The sequence below is a fragment of the Pan troglodytes genome, chromosome 2, assembly GCF_028858775.2.
Source record: "Pan troglodytes isolate AG18354 chromosome 2, NHGRI_mPanTro3-v2.0_pri, whole genome shotgun sequence".
NCBI classification, from domain to species: Eukaryota; Metazoa; Chordata; class Mammalia; order Primates; family Hominidae; genus Pan; species Pan troglodytes.
The window spans coordinates 34,092,421-34,107,358 of record NC_086015.1 but is presented as its reverse complement, the minus strand read 5'-3'; the positions used below and the strand labels follow the sequence as shown (position 1 = coordinate 34,107,358).

The window sequence follows — 14,938 nt, the reverse complement described above, 5'->3', positions numbered from 1 at the left end:
ATGATTTGACAGGGGTATGCATATGTTCAAACCCATTAAATTATATACATTAAATATCTGCAGTTATTTTGTGTATTAATTGCATCCTACAAAAGCTATTAAAATGAATAAATTAAAGTAGGAGAAGCTGAAGAGGGGGAAATGGAGACTTGCTGTTCAATGGTGTAAAATTTCAGTCATGCAAATTAAAAGTTTAGAGATCTGCTATACAGTATTATGCTTATAGTTAACAATTCTGCACTATTCACTTAAAAATTGTTAAGAGCATGTATCTCATGTTACAAGGGTTTTAAATAATCACAACAAAAGAAATAAAAAGAAAAAAAGGAACTTACAAAGATTATGAGCCCTCACAACCCCATCTCAAGACATTCTATAAACAAGGGCTGTAATATATCAAAGATGGAGGCCTCCATCAGTGACAATCCAACTAAATTGTTTGAGAAAAAGATGAGTAACAGAGCTTTGGCATTTAAAAACATAAAAGATAGAGAGTTTGTGGACTCTGAATAGAGTGGAGGGTCGGCTGAAGGAAGACAGCAGGAAGGGACAGAATTCTATAATGGAAAAAAGTAGCTGGATTCTGAGCCCATCAGGTTGACATAACTCTGGGTTTCCTAATGGCCCCCAAAAATGTGAGGGCCAGTGAGCAGGGAAAAACATATCCTATTACCACCCCAGTTTCTTAGACTCAGAAATGGCAAAAAATCAAATGTAAAGAGGCACGAATCATAGTGAAAGAATAAGGACTACACTTTTGCACTGAATTTGGCAATAGCTGTTTTATATCAGCTGCCAATATTTAGTGTCCTTGAACCCTTAGATATGCCCCATCTCAAAAATATTTTGTATCCTGGAAAGAACAGACCCTATCAGCTCCCTTATTCAATTTTACATTCAATTAGATGCCCACAAGTAAGTGTTGTTTCAGACTTCATCTTATTACTATTTGTGTGTTTGGGTCCAACATGCCAGGGGTAGATGAAGAGTAGCTACATTGTTACAGAAGAAAAGTAAAAACCAGGAAGTGTTTATAAAGTAACTATTATTGGAAGCAATTCAGTCCAATTATTTACTGTCTACGTAGACTATTTCTTAAACATCTACCTCACTAGGATGAATTCTGGAGTGTCCTGAAACCATTTAGCCTCAAAGAGTTCTGCTTTTGGGTAAACCACTTTGCCAAAATTATGATAATTTTAACTGATTTCCTTTAGCTTCCAAATAACTGTTTTATGGATCTATATTTTCTAATGAAATTTTAGATATGAGAAGAAAGAGTAAACCTATTTTGAAATTATAAAATTATGATAACTTTCACCATTCTTTATAGATCTGAAATTTGTACTTCATTAATCTGTTAAGTTATTGTTTTCTATGATTCCTCCTAATGATTTATGTGAGTCAAAACCCAATCTAGTCTTGTTAATTTTTTCCCTGGAAGATGTGAGAAGAGGAGAAAATTCTTTATGAAGGGTTTGAGTCAACTTGGACATCCAGGGAATTTTTTTTTTTTCCCTCGTAGGAACATACAGAATTAAGACTTTTCTTCCTTATTCATAATGGAGTTATGCCACTATCATTGTGCCATTTCCTGAAATATATGTGACATATCTTTCCTGAAAAATGTTACATAATATTAGCAAATATCCTGCTTAAAGTATAAAACTCCTATTTGCTTGAGCTTTTTGATACATTAGGGAAAAATATTTTAATTACAGAAAAAGAAGTTGTAATTCTACTTCACTGTGGCTTCTACAATTTCTGCTGGAAACAGGCCCTCCCTTCGCTGCAATTGCTAAATGCGTTCCATAGTGTGCTTTGGACACAGTCCCATATTTAATCCTAATGACTGGGTAGAAAGTGCCAGCCCTGGGCTTCAGGACCACATAAGAATTGATGAGCCCCCCTTGAAACCAAGTGCAAGAGGCAGAAGGACTAATGTCTGGATATTGCTTTTCATTGCATTTAATAAGGAATAAAAGCCTTAGACTGCCCTCTGCTCTTTGTTTTCCCACAATTTCCATCTAACTGTTATTAAAGGAAACAAAACGCAGTCTAAAAACTTCTGATTTGCCAACTGCTAACTGCTAGATCTCTCATGAGAGCATACATAATACTTTCTATAGGAGAAGTGTACAAGTCCCCTTAGGAAGTCAGCATTGAAAGTCACTCTGATAGGGACAAGAGGCAGAGAAATTCTAGACAGAGAGGAGAGGGGAGGAGAAAAGAAGTAGCCAGACATCTGAGAGAAGCAGCTTGACTTCAGAGGGACAGCTTGATGGCAGGACTTTGGAGAAGAGCCTTGCCAGGGGTGGCCAGACTCCAGGGGAAGACAACCTTCCCAGTCTATCCCCTTTTCAGCTCCCTTTCCTGATGAAAGCCACTTTCATTGGCAATAAAAATCCTCCATATTCACTACCTTTCAATTCGTTCATGCGACCTGATTCTCCTGGATATTGAACAAGAGCTTGGGAGCCACGGGTGCAGATGCTTTAGCCATTTAATTCTTAAGCCCTCTGCAGATGGCAAAGCTAAAAGAGCACTGTAATACACGCCCTCTGGGGCTCCAGGGGTCACAGGTACACCCCTAGGTGCCGCCATGGGGCCGCACTGAGTTCTGCTTCGGCTGGTGCCCAGAAGTACTAGTCCCAGCTCCTGAACCTGCTCACCTGTGTGCTCCTCCTCCCTCAAGGGGTTAAGAGCTACGGGCTGAGTAAGCAAGGCACCCCTTTTGCAAGGTCCGTTAAGGGGTCAGGGAAAATTTTCTGTTTCAACTCCACATGGAGTTGACTCTACTTATGGTCCAGTGGAGAAGCAACTACATGCCTAATGAAGACAATAGGAATTCAATGCAGCCCATTAGGGACATTGGAGCCACCATCGTTAGCTAGTTGAAACTTCCTAGGTTGCTTTTAAGTTTTCTTCATCACTCTAACTCTAGTACTGAAATTTTCAGTTTTTCCTTCCTTGTGTTGAACTTTCATGTTTCTACTCTCAAGGAAATTATAGCAGATTGAGAACTATTCATAGAAAGTGGGTTGAGAAAATAGACACGTGCAGAAAGGTGTGAGCATATCAGTCAACGCATTTTCAACCTCTAAAAGAAGGGCACATTCGGCTAGGCACACTGGTGCATGCCTGTAATCCCAGCACTGTGGGAGGCCAAGGTGGGTGGTTCACTTGAGCCCAGGAGTTTGAGACCAGCCTGGGCAACATGGTAAAACCCTGCCTCTACATAAAATACAAAAATTAGCCAGATGTGGTGGTGTATGCCTGTAGTCCTAGTTACTCAGGAGGCTGAGGTAGGAGGATCACTTGAGCCTGGGTGGTTGAGGTTGCAGTGAGCCAAGATCATGCCACTGCACTCCAGTCTAAGTGACAAGGTGAGATCCTGTCTCAAAAGAAGAAGAAGAGGAGGAGGAGGAGGAGGAGGAGAAGGAGCAGGAGGGGGGAGGAGGATGGAGGGCACATTTTTTTTGAGACAGAGTCTTGCTTTGTCGTTAGGCTGCAGTGCCGAGGAGGAGGAGGAAGAGGGGGAGGGGGAGGAGGGGGAGGGGAAGGAGGAGGTGGGGGAGGGGAAGGAGGAGGGGGAGGGGAAGGAGGAGGAGGGGGGAGGATGAGGGGGAGGAGGGAGGGAGGGTGGACAGAGGGCACATTTTTTTTTGGCGACGGAGTCTTGCTCTGTCGTTAGGCTGGCGTGCAGTGGTGTGATCTTGGCTCACTGCAACCTCCGCCTCTTGGGTTCAAGTGATTCCCCTGCCTCAGCCTCCTCAGTAGCTGGGACTACAAGCACGCGCCACCATACGTGGCTAATTTTTTTATATTTTAGTAGAGACGGGGTAGGAGGGCACATTTTTAAGAAGAAAACTTTGAACACATTCATTGATGCTCTTCACTTCTAGGACCTTTTTAAAGATTTATAGTGAGCACTTACTCATTGAGTATAAACATAGCTCTATGTAAATCAACATAGGGTCACATACTGTGAAGCCAAAAGTATCTAAGACAGGTCTCAATCAATTTAGAAAGTCTGTTTTGCCAAGGTTGAGAATGTACCCATGACACTGCCTCAGCAGGTGCTTACCACATGTGCCCAAGGTGCTCAGGGCACACCTTGGTTTTACACATTTTAGGGAGACATGAGACATCAATCAATGTGTAAGATGTATATTGGTTTGGTCCAAAAAGGCAGCACAACTCAAAGTGGGGGCTTCCAGGTCATAGGTAGATAAGAAACAAGAGTTTGCATTATTTTAGGTTTTTGATCAGCCTTTCACTGAATTCACATTTTACATGTCGGGCTGTGGGTAGAGGAATAGGTATTTATGCCCTAGTCTAGCTCAGTGAATCTGCATTTTTACATAAATAATAGGGCAGAGGAAGGAACCAGATATGCATTTGCCTCAGGTGAGCAGAGGGATTACTTTTAGTTCTGTCAGTCCTTTGGTCCCACCCCTGTGAAGATAAGCTATTAATTTATATTGTCAGTATAAAATTCAACAGAACTGTTTTAGGGTAAAGATTTTGAGGCCCACAAGGAATTTTCTTGTGGGCAAATTGTGAGAGAGGTATGCAGCTTTTTTTTTAATTTTTGGAGCTATCTTATTAAGGAATAAAATGGGAGGCAGGTTTACCTGATGCAGTTCCTAGCTTGACTTTTCCCTTTGGCTCAGTGATTTGGGGGTCCCGAAATTTATTTTCTTTTCACAATACATAAGCTCTATCTGATTTCTTCTTTAAAACTTTACTTGCGGATTTATTCAATGCAAAGTCTTGCATACTGATGAAATTTAGAGTTGAGAGACTGCAGATTAACATTCAGAAAATTATTCTGTATAACAAAAGAGACACTAACCGGTTAATTTCAAACCTGGCAAGCCTATGATTGCCTAGTACTTCTCTGGATGCCTGTGTGTTTCTACTAATTCATAACATGGTAGAACATGGGCCAGAATGTGAGAGGAAAAAAATGATCTATTCTAACAGTTTCTAACTATCCAATCTTCTTTGAGAGAAAGTCTTCAAGAACCTAGCGTCAATTTTGTAAATTCAGAGTAGGCAAAAACACATATTGTAACTGAGAGTGTTGACGAGAAAAGAGTCAAACTCTGTAAAATATTTAAAGAGATTTATTCTGAGCCAAATATGAGTGACCATCACCCGTGACACAGCCCTCAGGAAGTCCTGAGAACATGTGCCCAAGGTGGTCGGGGCGCAGCTTGGTTTTATACATGTTAGGGAGGCATGAGACATCAATCAAATACATTTGAGAAATACATTGGTTTGGTCCAGAAAGGCGGGACAATTCGAAGTAGGGGGCTTCCAGGCTATAGGTACATTTAAACATTTTCTGGTTGACAATTGGTTGAGTTTGTCTAAAGACCTGGGATCAATGGAAAGGAAATGTTTAGGTTAAGATGAAAGATTGTGGAGACCAGGGTTCTTTTGAAGTCTCATAGTGGCTGCTGTTAGAGACAATAGATGACAAACGTTTCCTATTCAGACCTTTAAAAGGTTCAAGACTCTGAGTTAATCTCTTCAGGATTGGGAGGGCTGGGAAGAAAAAGATCTCGCTATGTTAATAGAGATTCTTTACAGATGCAAATTTTCCTCCACAACGGACAGCTTTGCAAAGGCCATTTCAAAATATGGCAAAGAAACATGTTTGGGGGTAAAATATTTTGGGTTTCTCCTTTGTCCTTTGTTATGCCAGAGGCAGATTGGAAAGTCAGTCATGATATATATGGTTAAATAAAACCATCTGATGAGAATTTATGGTTTGTAAGGCATGACTTCCCAGACCCCTTAGATAGGAATGTGGGCAAGATAAGAAAAAATCAGAGCTTAGTCATCACGACTACCCCCGTTTTTCTAAGAGATAGTTTATTTTATCTCTCTCTCTTTCCTCCTTTTCCCCACTTCCTATTTAGCCCTTTAGAAATGCAAATATAGCCTTTTACCTCCCCTTCACCAGGCATTCCCTACAGGTCAAGTTCTAACTCTGTGCTTAGGAGCCACAGAAAGGAACTCTCAGCCAGCAGGAGGTTTCCTGAAGAGATAACAGTCTATTTACAACCCAAAGTCTACCTGCCCAAGAAGAAGAAGAAAGTGTCAGCAGAACCAGCTGGGTAGATAGGGCACCAAGCTAACATGTGGACCCCTCATCTGCTCACTCCCCCTCCCACCATGGGCAGTTCATGTTAGGCACCCTTTAAAATTGCTCCCTTTCGGCCCGGCGCAGTGGCTCACGCCTGTAATCCCAGCACTCTGGGAGGCCGAAGTGGGTGGATCACCTGAGGTCGGGAGTTTGAGACCAGCCTGACCAACATGGAGAAATCCCGTCTCTACTAAAAATACAAAAAATTAACCAGGCGTTGTGGCGCATGCCTGTAATCCCAGCTACTTAGGAGGCTGAGGCAGGGGAATCACTTGAACCCTGGAGGCAGAGGTTGCAGTGAGATCGTGCCATTGCACTCCAGCCTGGGCAACAAGAGCGAAACTCCATCTCAAAAAAAAAAAAAAAAAAAAGCGCTCACTTTCTGCTTTGAAAGTGAAGTGGTACCCTTAAAGGCAGGAAACCTGTACTTCTCCTGAGCTAGCTTTGGAATAAAAAGTCATTTTCTGTATAGCAGACCTTGCTCTTGTTAATTGAACTCCGTAAGCGGCGAGTTACTGAACCAGGGTTTCAGTTACAATATGACATGATTTATAGAAGACCAAAACCCCTCCCTCTTCCCAGGACCTATACTGTTTCTCTGAATATATTGCCATATTGTTCCCTTGACCATATAATGTTTCAAACATTTTATCCAGGGAGCTCTTATATGCAACAATTGTCACTTGGCAGAAATGAAGGATTGTGAATGAACAAAAAGTAAAAGAAGAAAAAGAAAACAAAATTGTTGAAGGGAGAAGTAGAAAGAAGTCTAAAATCTGGGGAACCATTAGAAAGCAGACTGCGTGACTGTCAAAGTCAAAGACTGACAAGTCAAGGAGTGACTTGGTCAAGGTTTAGGTGAAAGAGGAACTAAAAAATGATTTGGAGATGGTGAAAATATAATCTATTTCCATTTTGCTTAATTCTTACTTGATTTCTTAATTAGAACCAATAAGGGATGAATGTTGTTGTTTTTCCTAGATCTATATTAACATAAAGATACTTCTGGGCTGGACACAGTGGCTCATGCCTGTAACCCCAGCACTTTGGGAGGCTGAGGCGGGTAGATTGCTTGAGCCCAGGAGTTTGAGACCAGCCTGGGCAACATAGTGAGACCCCATCTCTACAAAAAATACAAAAATAAAAATTAGCCAAGTGTAGTGGCACATGTCTATAGTCCCAGCTACTCAGGAGGCTGAAGTGGGAGCACTGTTTGAGAGGTGGAGGTTGCAGTGGGGTATGACCATACCACTGCATTCCAGCCTGGATGTGAGAGTGAGACCTTGTCTCAAAAAACAAAACAAAACAACAGCAACAAAAAAACTCTGGTGTTCTGCCTAAGGGCATACAAAAACTTGGAGATTCCCTATAGAATTGTTTCTCCAGTTCCTTCTGGTGAGGCAGTGCTGGGATAACAGGGAACTGCACACTGGATAATAGGTTTACACTCTCATTTAGTGCTGCCCCTTCAGTGGCCACCCCGAATCAGGTATCTCAGCAAGCAGAAACCAACAGGAAGGTAAAAAACAAACTGTGTTTGGGGATGATGGCATAACACAGTCATATTGCCGCAGGCTCTCTTGTCCCTTTAAGAGAACACCATCTCCTTGGCATCTACCATTTGGAGGGCACTCACCAACGGAGCAGTTTTATAGTGCGCTATTTTATTTTAAGAGTCACCCTAAATTGACTATTCAAACACAGCAGTGCATTAAGATTATTGCTGCACTGCTAGGGGAAAAACAAAGAAGAAAAAGGACAAAGAAAAACATGTTCTGGCAGTTGGCAGAAAGCATGTCAATCCGGTAACAGAAGCTGCGACAGAGCAAAAGTGAAATATCTCTGCTTCTGTTAAGGAATAACATGTACAAAGAGTAGTCTTCTGAAGCAAACACATTGATAAACAGATGGCTCTGATCCTATCAGAAAAAAATCAACCAAGTAGTCACACTTTAGAACTGAAATACAGAGAGCTACTTGGGGGAAGAAGAGGATGAGGGCAAGATAAAAATAAAACTCATAGCTCATTCTTAAGTCAGAGAAAACCCTTAATTAATCAGTTTTGGTTCTCGTGGTTCTTCATTCTCGTTTGAATAGTAAAACCTGGTCCTTCTGTGAGACACAAAAGACTCATCTACATAGAAAAGCGAGTTCGTTTCTCAGGTTCCTAAGTTCTGGTACCTGAACGTAACTAGACCTTCTCCGGTCATCCCCACACAAGTCAGCCTTAACCTGCTGCCTGCTGGATAGGGTTTTTGCCGCTTTTCTCATCCCGCTGAACTATTTAGAGGATCGCAAGAGGAGATGAGTTTAAGAGGGATTTTTTCCACTCTCAGGGAAATCCTAGCCTTGATTTCTGTGCCAGGCAAAATTCCAATTTCTTTAGGGAAGACTCAATTTTTTGAGCCTGTAATAGCACTGTGGAAGAAATCTTGATATCTGATTTCTCACCTAAGATCTGCTAAGAACTAGTTATTCAACATTTTAAAAGCATGTGCACTTTGACATACCAATTCCACTTCTAGGAATTTATTCAAGCATTCTTTCACACATGTACAAAATATCATTTGGACAATATTAAATGCTACATTTTAGGAAGAGCTAGAGTTTGTAAACAAGAAAATTTTAGCATTATGGGACTAGCTAAATAAGTTCTGGTACATCCATATATTGAAATATTATACAACCAATAAAGTGAATAAAGCTATTCCATACACAAGTACCAGGTGTGTCCCACAAACCCTGGCCAACGGATTAAATGAGTACTCAGACACAGGTATGCAGTGTAAGAGAGCTAGGTGACTGCCTGGCTCTAGTGGCCAGAAACCAGCTCCAAGAAGCTGGAGCTGCTTGCTTTTATTCAGTGCAGGCACAATGCTGAAAACCTGGAGCAAACACAACCTGTAGGTAATTAACATTTATTGTTCCCCTTCAGGGAATGTCTCGTGCATGGGCGTGGATGATCAAAGGTCAGCTCTTGGTCAATGTAAGTAAACAAACCTGTTTAAGATAAATTTCCCTATACTCCCTTGTACCTACTCCTTGCCCTCTGCCTCAGGGTTATAGAACAGTTGCCTTCAGCTATTCTCCCCCAGGGCTCTGCAAAACTTTCTGACCTTTCAGAAGGTTTGCATCCTTTCCCTGTAGTTTTTCCCACCACTCTGACTGATCCGCCACATCACAAGAAATATTATTTCATGGGAAAGTGAAAGTGCCAAACAGTGAGTATGTTATAGTCCCTAGCATTTACGTTTGTATAATTATTTGTGGGAAAACACATACACACACACAAGAAACTAGTAATAGTGATTGTTTCTGGGGAAAACAATGTGTATGTTTTAGGTTTCAGACTTGGTATATTTTGAATACTTCATACTATTTAAAGATACAATAAAAACACGAAATAGAGTAAAATAATCACAATATTACTCTAAAAATCACTCACTAGGAAAGTATGTGAGATGATAGATATGTTATTCTGTTTCACTGTAGTAGCCATTTTACTATGTACATATATCCTATAACATGTTGTGACCTTCAAATATATACAATAAAATTTATTTGAAATTAAATATATATTTATAATATTTTTATGTATGTATAACCATATATAGATTTTATGTGATTATGAATATAAGAAGCTAACACAAATTAGCCTAAACACAGCTTGAGGATGGTGTGGGAGATGAGTAAAGTAAGCAGAGAGAGATAAGCATAGGAAGGGAAAAGTAAACCAAGAAGAAAAAGAGAGAAGGTGTATACTTTAAATTTTTTTCACATTTATTCTATGAACACTTTTTTTGGTTAAAAAATGTAGTTTATGTGCATATATGTCTAAAGAAATTGAAAAAAAAGTTTGATCTATAGCTAATGGCTGGTATGAATGTCCATCCATGATAAACTGTTGTGTTTTTTTTTTTAATTTGCCAAAGTGAAAAACAGTATTTTTGAATTTTGTGAAAATTCAAGCAAAAACTTATTTGTATGTGTGTATACATATTTCACCAGTATACATACATATATATACACACACGTATATATACGTGTGTGTATATATATGTGTGTATGTATATGTGTGTGTGTGTGTATATATATGTATGTATGTATCCTCGCTATGACTTTTAAGGATGAAAGAATGAAAAAATACACATACTCAGCCATTGCCAGTGATCTTTTCAGTAGAATGTCATTGGAGAGAAGGATGGATGAAAATGTGATTAGCTTTGCCTTTGTATATCTTTAGTTCACTTGCTGTAAACAAGAGTCTATCCCTTTCTTTTTGTGTGTTTGCTTTGAGACAGGATCTCATTCTGTTGCCCAGGCTGGAGTGCAGTGCTGTGGTGTGATCACAGCTCAGTGAAGCCTCGACCTCCCCGGCTCAACAGATCCTCCCATCTCAGTCTCAAAAGTGGCCTAGGTAAGACGATTTTTTTCTTTTGGAGATGGGGATCTCACTACATTGCTCAAGTTGGCCTTGAACTCTTGGGCTCAAGCAATCCTCTTGCCTCAGTCTCTTGAGTAGATGGGGCTGTAGGTACATGCCGTCGTGTTTGGCTGATTTCTAAAATCACTTCCAACAGTCACCTTATGATTGTATTCTATTTCTTAAAATTAGTAAAAGAAGAACATTGGGATTTTGATAGAATATGCATTTGTCTCTGTTTGTCCTGATTTGGTTATGTGAAGCATGTGCAGTTGGTGATGTTGGTTTCAAGTGGGCATTAGCATCAGAATGCTCTCAAATTCATCAGAATTTTGTGAATATATCAAAATTCCTTTTAAGGGTAAGTACAGCAATATCCAAGAGTTCTTGTGGGTGGTCTGCCACTTTTTCTGCCCTCTAAAATGCTTTTCTGTCATTAATATCTAGAAATGATTACATCAGACAAAAATGTTTTACTAGATTAATCTAACTCCAAGTGGATTGCATTTTATTCAAAAAGGGTGAAATTCTATTGATTTCTTAATCTGGGAACTGATATTTTCCTTCTTGTGACTTCACAAATTTCGCCAAATCAAATGACCACAGATAAACCTGTTCTTCCCAAAAATGAGATAAAATGGAAGACAGGTGCTATTAACTGCCTTATTTGGTGGTTAAGAGCAGAGGATTTTAGAGTAAAGCAAATTTGTGTTTTAATCTGATATTTACCACTTACATGTTAGGTGACCTTGATAGAGCTGAGTTATTTTATATCTCTAAACTTTAGTTACCTTATTTATATAAATGAGGAAAATACTCTTCCTTCATAGAATTGTCATTAGGATTCCATGATATAGTATATGAAAGTCACAAGAAGATTAACTGAACTCAAAGTGCTATTATTATTGTTATTATAGACTACTACCACTGCTCTTGCTACAATTGTAGTCATTATAGTCCATGTTGTAACTTCATAAATTTCACTAAAATTCTCTAGTATTTTTTAACAAATATATATTTATTAGATAATATAGTCATTTAGTATAGTATATAAATCTGACTATAAATGTTTTACATATAAACTGATGTATTCATGAGTATCTGTGCTATTCATATTACCATATAAATAATAAAATATTCTAGAAAATATACTGTTTATTATAAAAAAGATATTACACACATATATTATACATATAATGCATTCTTATATCGTATATTTATATGAGAGAATGAGAGATGGGGAAATTGGCCTGCCCTAGGTTCCTTTTTCTCTGCCGGAGTCATCTTTCCCAGCCCCCATAGTTGCTGCTATCTATTTATTTTTCACCCACTTGAATTTAAAAAGAGAGAGATGGAGAAGGGAAGGAGGGAGGAAAACAAGAAGAAGGGAAGAAGGGAGGGAGGGAGGAAGGAAAAATAAATATTGGCAAAAGTCAACATGTTTGGGCAGATAGTGATTTAAGTTGCTCTGAACTTCAGGTTTCAGGTCTCAGAAACGTGGATCCCTGAAGGAATGTGTGAGTAAGACAGGGGAATTTAGGGTGAGCCTTGAGCTCTTCATCTCACAACACAAATGCTGCTGATGCACCTTTCACAGCAGATGGAGGAAAGCAGGGGCCCATTGGCATATTGATGTCATTGTCTACCCGTCTGACCTGCTCAGCCTTGACAAGCTGTTAACAGCTAGCTAGGAGGAAGTATCATGCATGCAGACTGACTGTTCCACTATTACTTCAGTTGGAATCTGGGCTGTCCAGATCATTTAAGAGCTGCAACAACCAGGGCTTGGCATGATACATCTAGGCCTAGTTGGGGCAGAAGTAGGAGAAAGATGGGAGTGACAGCCAAGAGCCAAGGTTTTGAAAGGGCAGAGAGAGGCCTTGCAGATTTGGCTCATTTTCCAATTTTAGAAAGAAATTACCCTACATATTTTTTTAGCCTGAAATTTGATAAGGTAATTTTTGTAGAACTGAAAGTAAGTCTCTGAAATTAAAAATATAAAAATCCAAGATTTAATTTTTATTCATAGATAATAGTAAAACAATGTTCAAGATTATGATTATCTGCCAATCAATATATACTGCTTCAAGTTCAAAATTATTTTTAGGTGCATCATCACCTGTGATATTCGTTACCACCCTATTACCCATTAGTTCCCCTTACAGAAGTAGAAATTGAGGTTCAGATTATGCATGAGACTCAAAGTCATTAAATATGCAATAACTTCAAGATGAGGATTCTAAGAGACTAAGATCAAGAAGAGATATAATAATAATACAATTTATAGGACATTAAAAAGTTACTTCCTGCTGTTTCTTCGGTTGAATTCCCCCAGAAACAGAGTCTGAGACAAGGATTTAAGCACAAGTAGTTTATTTGGAAAGAGATTGTTGGAAGACATTTCTCCACAGGAGTCTCACATTTCCATACATCTTGTGAGCAGAGCCACTGTCTTTGATCTGGACTATCTTTTCAAGGTTGTTTATATAGCAAACAACCTTGGGAGATAGAGATAGTGTCTCCCTTCACAGAACAAGAATGCTTTTGGTTTATTTTGGTTTGGCTTGTCTTTTTACTTTCCAATATAGTAAAGATGTCTCACTTTGAAGGTTCATCTCCCATAACACGACCCGAATGTGCAGGTGTCACCTGGTTTTCTTGGTGTCACACTGTGAGGATTGGGACTTGGGAAACAAGCTCATGCACTAATGCTCTGGTTACTGTTATTGCTGTGAGTAATACATCCCTTTGTATCTGACCCAGGAATCTTGTATCTTTTACCAGCTTCCATGATATTTTGCTAAGCTAATTATTACCTTGCAAGTAGAGTAAAATCTGATACCCTTCATAGTCTTGCAGTGACCCCAGGAGGCACCAGTAGGGGATTATGAAAGTAAGACATAGAAGGAAAGCAAGCCAATAAGGAGGAGCACATGCTATGGGAAACTGAAGGCTGGAACTTTGGAAGACAGCATAGACCATGCCTCAGCTATCCCCAACCAAGGGGTAAGGGGGCTAGGGCATTTATTCAGCAACATCCACCAATCATTGGTTGATTGCTGCTCCAGAGATTTATCTCCCTGTCTTATCTGGCCTGTTGTGTGTGTGTATGTGTGTGAGTTTGTGTGTGCATGCATGCATGTGTTTGTGTGTGCATGTGCCAGCAGGGTACACAGGCCAGAGAAAGCCCTTAGGAATACAGTGACAGGTGGAAGCCATTGGTTAGCTATTCATGGGAATGACGAATGTGGAGGTGACAAAGGAAGGGTACCAACATCACCTGCTGCCCTTTGGCCCAAGTAGTTTTCTTCAATTTCTAGGCCTCAACTTCCCTCTAACATTCTTACAGATCTCTAAAGATGTGTTTCTCATTGTCTGTCTTGTAGCTCAGCCAAGTTATGATGGGCACAAAGGTAGACAAACAGTTACTGAGTTAGGCTATTTAATGGCTTTCACTTAAGATTTCTTGGATAAGGGATCCTTGCCTAAAAGGAGTTTAATATTTTGGCCCTGAGCCAGAAAGAGTGCTGAGATGAACTCTTAATATCATTTTAGCATTTTAAGTTAGTAAATTATTGTTCCTTTAAAAAGTGTTGCATTCTAGGGAAAAAAAAAAATGATTCCTGATAGAGTGTGCTGATATTAAGAACCTTCCAAAGACAAGCTGCTGTCACTGGGCTGTATTCTTGCCACCTCGTGGCTGGCTCTGCTGATCAGATTCACAGTTCTTCTATTGACTGGTGTAGTGTGTCCTTATAGTTTCTCTAATAGTTTCTGAATCTTAGAGCTCATGAACGGCAAACAGAAGTTTACACAATGACAATATACAATATCTATTTCTCACTTCCTCTGAAGATATCAGTAGGCAGGAAATGCAGAATGCATTTATTCAGTCAGTTTTAATTTACTCAACAAGTATGTATTGAATGTCTCCTACATGCATGGCATCGAGTCCTGGAGATTCAGTGATAGACAAAACAAGGCAAAATAAAACAAAATAGTACTATATGTGATCTCTGACCCTCTGGGGCTTAGATTCTAGTGGAAGAGGCATGTTCATCAAAATTTATAAAAAATTTTCAAAATTATGACTCTGAAATGTGCTATAAAGGAGAAATTGAGAGCCTGTAATGGGGGAAGGGGGGAGGAGAACTGGATCTAGAGAGGGAGATCAGGGAAAGCATCTTTAATAAAGTGCATAATGGATATAGACTTCCAACTAACTTTCTATTTATGAAACATGAAACAAATATGTATGTCCTGTTCCAAAAATTTGGAACCCAAATAGTAAAACAGCTCTTTTTTTTTTTTTTTTAAATAAAACTGTTTTGTGTTGCATATACTTAAAAAAAATA

At 39.4% G+C, this 14,938-nt stretch overlaps 1 long non-coding RNA gene across 1 annotated transcript in view; it reads left to right on the top strand.

Annotated features, from left to right (window-relative positions):
* Positions 1-9,090: 9,090 nt before the first annotated feature.
* LOC129143608 (uncharacterized) overlaps positions 9,091-14,938 on the top strand; it is a 111,622-nt gene continuing 105,774 nt past the window's right edge. The window contains exons 1-2 of the long non-coding RNA XR_008547231.2: positions 9,091-9,146; positions 10,462-10,577. This is a non-coding gene — a long non-coding RNA (uncharacterized LOC129143608). The remainder of the gene's footprint in view (positions 9,147-10,461; positions 10,578-14,938) is intronic.